Source organism: Rhinopithecus bieti, unplaced genomic scaffold (genome assembly GCF_001698545.2).
Source record: "Rhinopithecus bieti isolate Rb0 unplaced genomic scaffold, ASM169854v2 scaffold_22436, whole genome shotgun sequence".
Classification (NCBI taxonomy): domain Eukaryota; kingdom Metazoa; phylum Chordata; class Mammalia; order Primates; family Cercopithecidae; genus Rhinopithecus; species Rhinopithecus bieti.
The window spans coordinates 988825-994154 of NW_016810644.1; the positions used below are offsets into that span (position 1 = coordinate 988825).

General features: G+C 50.5%; 1 protein-coding gene across 2 annotated transcripts in view; it reads left to right on the forward strand.

Annotated features, from left to right (window-relative positions):
- Window positions 1-5330, forward strand: part of RDH13 (retinol dehydrogenase 13) — a 26873-nt gene that overhangs the window by 2419 nt on the left and 19124 nt on the right. Inside the window, exon 1 of one of the 2 annotated variants that reach the window (XM_017892558.1) lies at window positions 5152-5268. The exons of the other annotated variant lie outside the window; for it this stretch is intronic. The gene's annotated coding sequence lies outside the window, so the exon portion shown is untranslated. Of the gene's footprint in view, window positions 1-5151; window positions 5269-5330 lie in introns of those variants that run through there. 2 annotated transcript variants of the gene reach the window in all.

Below are 5330 nucleotides of genomic sequence, written 5' to 3' on the forward strand. Positions count from 1 at the left end.
TCCCTCCCTTCCTTCCTTCCTTCCTTCCTTCCTTCCTGGTTAGCCTCGCTCTGTCGCCCAGGCTGGAGTGCAGTGGCACCATTTCGGCTCACTGCAAGCTCCGCCTCCCTGGTTCACGCCATTCTCCTGCCTCAGCCTCCCGAGTAGCTGGGACTACAGGCACCCACCACCACACCCGGCTAATTTTTTGTATTTTTAGTAGAGACGGGGTTTCACCGTGTTAGCCAGGATGGTCTCAATCTCCTGACCTCGTGATCCACCTGCCTTGGCCTCCCAAAGTCCTGGGATTACAGGCGTGAGCCACCAGCCTCGTCTTACTTTTTCTGAGACAGAATCTCGCTCTGTCGCCCAGGCTGGAGGGCAGAGGTGCGATCTCTGCTCACTGCAACCTCTGACTCCCGGGTTCAAGCGATTCTCCTGCCTCAGCCTTCCGAGTAGCTGGGACTACAGGCGTGAGCCACTATGCCAGCTGATTTTTTGGTACTTGTAGTAGAGACAGGGTTTCATGTTGGCTAGGCTGGTTTCAAACTCCTGATCTCAAGTGATCCGCCTGCCTCGGCCTCCTAAAGTGTTAGGATTATAGGCGTGCACCACCATGCCCAGCCATGGGGGAGTTAAACTTATCTTACACTGCTGAGGCCTCTCAAGATGTGTGTAGGGAGGGAAAGTTGGGGGAAGAGGGAGAGACAAAGGAAAACAGGAAGAGAGAGAGAGGGAGAAAGAGGAAGAGAGAGAGAAACAGAGAGGAAGAGAGAGATGAAGGGGGAGAGAAAGAGATAGGAGACACAGGGGGGAGAGAAAGAGGGAGAGAGAGATAAGAGAGAGAGAGAAAGAGAAGAGATACAGAGGAGAGAGAGAGATGAGAGAGATGAGAGAGAGAGGAGGGGGAGAGAAAGAGGGGGAGAGAGAGAGGGAGAGAGAGAGAGAGAGGAGACACAGAAGAAGGGGAGAGAAAGAGGGGAGAGAGAGAGAGAGAGATGAATAGCACCCAGCTATTAATCAGTGGCTCTAGTGCCGTGAGCCGGAAGGGAAGAATGGATACCGAGGAAGTTACTTGACTTTCCTTAGTGGGACAGTTCCTCCTTCTAGAACTGCCCTTCCTGTGTCCCCTGTGCTCCTCTCCAGTCCATACCCTACATCTCAGCCAGAAAAAACAGCAATTCTAAAGCATGTATCTGCCCATGACCCTCCGTGGCTCAACACTCTTCAGTGGTACCCAGCACCCTCTGAGTCTATGCCAAGCTTCCTACCATGGCATTGGAGCCATGCTCTGGGTCCTTTACTGATGGCTCCTGCCTCATCCCTTCCACCCCCTCCCATACCCTGCATGCCAACCCAGGCAGCCCCTCCCCCCTCCCACAATAGCTCTCATGCATTCCTGTCCCCTGCCTTCTGCTTAAGCTGTTCCCACAGCCTGGAGTCTCCTTCCTGGCTGGAGGAAATCTTGCTGGCTCACATGGCCGTGATCCCCATCATTTCCTACAGAAAGCTTGCCCAGCTCTCCAACACAGGGGCCTTCCGCCCCGCCTGAGCCCTGAGTCCCCTCCGTCTTAACTGGGAGGTCACCTGTTTGCGTGGTGTCTGCTCAGTTTGCAGGCAAGGCCACCAACATGCTCCTTTCCTGTCTTCTTTCCTTCCTACCATCCTCTCCTGTCCACCCTCTGCCCTTCCCTCCCTTCTTCTCTTCTTTCCTTCTAGTTATTGAGCCATGCCATGTGCTGCATGCAGTGAGGATGAATAAAATAAATAAACCTAGATCAATCATTCCAGTTACTACAGCCATATAACAAATTATTCTAAAACTCAGTGGCTTCAGACAAGGACCATATTTATTTTGCTCAAAAACCTACCATCTGCACAGGCCCTGGTGGAGGCAGCTTGTCTGTGTGCCCTTTGGTGATGGCTGGGGCCGGCAAGAAGCTGGGGAGCTGCTTGGGCTGGAAAGACACAAACGGCTGGAGTCTGGGACAACTGGAGCTCGTTGGCCCCTGTGCTTATCTCTGCACAGCTTCAGGACAGCTAAACTTACCTTACACTGCTGAGGCTTCTCAAGATGTATGTAGGGAGACAGAGTTGGGGGGAGAGGAAGAGAAAGAAGAAGAGAGAGAGGAAGAAAAAAGGAGAGAGAGGAAGAGAGAAGGAGAGAGGAAGACAGAGAGAAGGAAGGAGAGGGAGAGAGAGAGGAAGAAAGAGAGGAAAGAGAAAGAGAAAGGAAGGGAAAGACTGTGTGAGAGAGAGAGGAAGAAAAGAGAGGAGACAGAGAAGACAGAGGAGAGAGAGAGGAAGAGAAAAAGGAGAGGGGGGAGAGAGAGAGGAGAGTTAGAGAAGAACAAGAAAGGAGAGAGAGAATGAGAATGAGAATTGGGTGCCATAAACCCTCTGATGGGGAAAGCAAAGGGCATTGTGGGAGAATCCTCTCAGCACCTGGGACAGCACCCAATGCCGACCAGCAACTTAACCACCAGGAAAATGGTAAAGGGGTGCACAGCCCACCTGGAGTCCAAATAGATGTTCTAACTCTCTTGGGTATGTCTGGGAATCAGGTAGGAGGTCTTCAGAGGAGGAATTTGCATGCGTTGTTCTCTTTATAATAACCATACTAACAGCCAGCAATGTTCTGGCACTTACCATGGATTAAGTCGTTGTTATGAATGACTTCATGTCATCCTTCCAAATTCAATGACAGGTAGCCAGGCATGGTGGCTCACATTTTGCAATTCCAGCACTTTGGGAGGCTGAGGCAGGTGGATCACCTGAGGTCCGGAGTTCGAAACCAGCCTAGCCAACACAGCAAAACCCGTCTCTACTAAAAATACAAAAATTAGCTACGCGTGTTGGCGAGCACCTGTAATCCCAGCTACTCATGAGGCTGAGGCAGGAGAATAGCTTGAACCCAGGAGGCCGAGGTTGCAGTGAGCTGAGATTGCGTCACTGCACTCCAGCCTGGGCATCGGAGCGAGACTCTCAAACAGGAGCTGGCAGACTATGGCCCACTGCTTATTTTTGAAAATAAAATTTTATGGGAACACAGCTATGCTCACTTGTTTTCATATCATCTATGACTGCTTCCCAGTTACTATGGCAGAGGAGGTGCAACTGTATGGGTCACAAGTCTGAAATTATTTACTATCTTGCTGTTTGTAGAAAAAGGTTGCTGATCCCTGTCCTGGAGGTCAGTGATATTAGGATTTCAGTTTACAGAAAAGGAGAAAAGACATAGAGAAAACAGTGTTCTGTTTTTTTTTTCAAGGTTGAGAAAATGAGCATCTGAACCAATTGCCCGTGTTATTAAATTTAAACATTTATTATTATTATTTTTGAGACAGGGTCTTGCTCTGTCACCCAGGCTGGGGTGCAGTGGCACAATCACAGCTCATCATAGCCTTGACCTCCTGGGCTCAAGCAATCCTCCCACCTCAGCCTCCCAAGTAGCTGAGGCTGCAGATGCATGCCACCAAACCTGCTAATTTTTGTATTTTTTGTAGAGATAAGGTTTTGCCGTGTTGTCCAAGCTGGTCTCAAACTTCTGGGCTCATGCTATTCTACACTTTGGCCTCTGAAAGTGCTGGGATTACCGCCACCATGCCCAGCCTAAAATTTTTACTTTTAGTTGTGCAACATGGTTGCACAAAAGACCTTCAGGTCTTTTTATTATTTTGCAAACAAACTCTGTATCTATTTAAAAACAGCTTCCCCTGGCCGGGCGCGGTGGCTCAAGCCTGTAATCCCAGCACTTTGGGAGGCCAAGGTGGGTGGATCACGAGGTCAGGAGATCGAGACTATCCTGGCGAACATGGTGAAACCCCGTCTCTACTAAAAAATATGAAAAACTAGCCGGGCGAGGTGGCGGGCGCCTGTAGTCCCAGCTACTCGGGAGGCTGAGGCAGGAGAATGGTGTAAGCCCCAGAGGAGGAGCTTGCAGTGAGCTGAGATCCGGCCACTGCACTCCAGCCTGGACGACAGAGCGAGACTCCATCTCAAAAAAAAAAAAAAAAAGCTTCCCGGCCAGGTGTAGTGGCTCACCCCTGCAATCCCAGCACTTTGGGAGGCTCAGGCAGGTCGATCATCTGAAGACAGGAGCTCGAGACTAGCCTGGCCAACATGGTGAAACCTCATCTCTACTAAAAATACAAAAATTAGCTGGGGTTAGTGGTGGGTACCTGTAATCCCAGCAACTCAGGAGGCTGAGGTAGGAGAATGGCTTGAACCTGGGAGGCAGAGGTTGCAGTGAGCCAAGATCACGCCGCTGCACTCTAGCCTGGGGACAGAGTAAGACTCCGTCTCAAATACAACAACAACAACAACAACAACAGCAACAACAGCTTTCGGGCTGGTGCAGTGACTCATGCCTGTAATACCAGCACTTTGGGAGGGTGAGTCAGGTGGATCACCTGAGGTCAGGAGTTTGAGACCATCCTGGCCAACATGGTGAAACCCCATCTCTACTAAAAATACAAAAATTAGCTGGGCATGGTGGCACACGCCTGTAGCCCCAGCTATTCGGGAGGCTGAGGCAGGAGAATTGCTTGAACCCAGGAGGCGGAGGTTGCAGTGAGCCGAGATCACACCACTGCACTCCAGCCTGGGCGACGCAGTGAGACTGTCTCTCAAAAAACAAAACTAGGCCGGGCGTGGTGGCTCAAGCCTGTAATCCCAGCACTTTGGGAGGCCGAGACGGGCGGATCATGAGGTCAGGAGATTGAGACCATCCTGGCTAACACGGTGAAACCCGTCTCTACTAAAAAATACAGAAAACTAGCTGGGCGAGGTGGCGGGCGCCTGTAGTCCCAGCTCCTCGGGAGGCTGAGGCAGGAGAATGGCGAAAGCCCAGGAGGCGGAGCTTGCAGTGAGCTGAGATCCGGCCACTGCACTCCAGCCTGGGCGACAGACCAAGACTCCATCTCAAAAACAAAACAAAACCAAAAAAACACAAATCCTGCGACTTCCCAGTCTCATCTCCTCCGGCCCCTGGCAGCCACCACTCTATTTTCTGTCTCTATGAATTTGACTCCTCCAAATGCCTCATGTAAGTGAAATTATACAGCATTCGTCATCGTGTAACTGGTTTAATACGTTTGAGATGGTGAGAGCTTAAGGTCTACAGGACTAAGGTGTGTTTTTGTTTTGTTTTGTTTTGTTTTGTTTTGACAGAGTTTCACTCTGTCGCCAGGCTGAAATGCAGTAAGGCGATCTCAGCTCACTGCAACCTCTGCCTCCCGAGTTCGAGTGATTCTCCTGCCTCAGCCTCCTGAATAGCTGGGACTACAGGTGAGCGCCACCACACCTGGCTAATTTTTGTTTTTTTTTGTTTTTTTTTTTTTTTTTTTAGA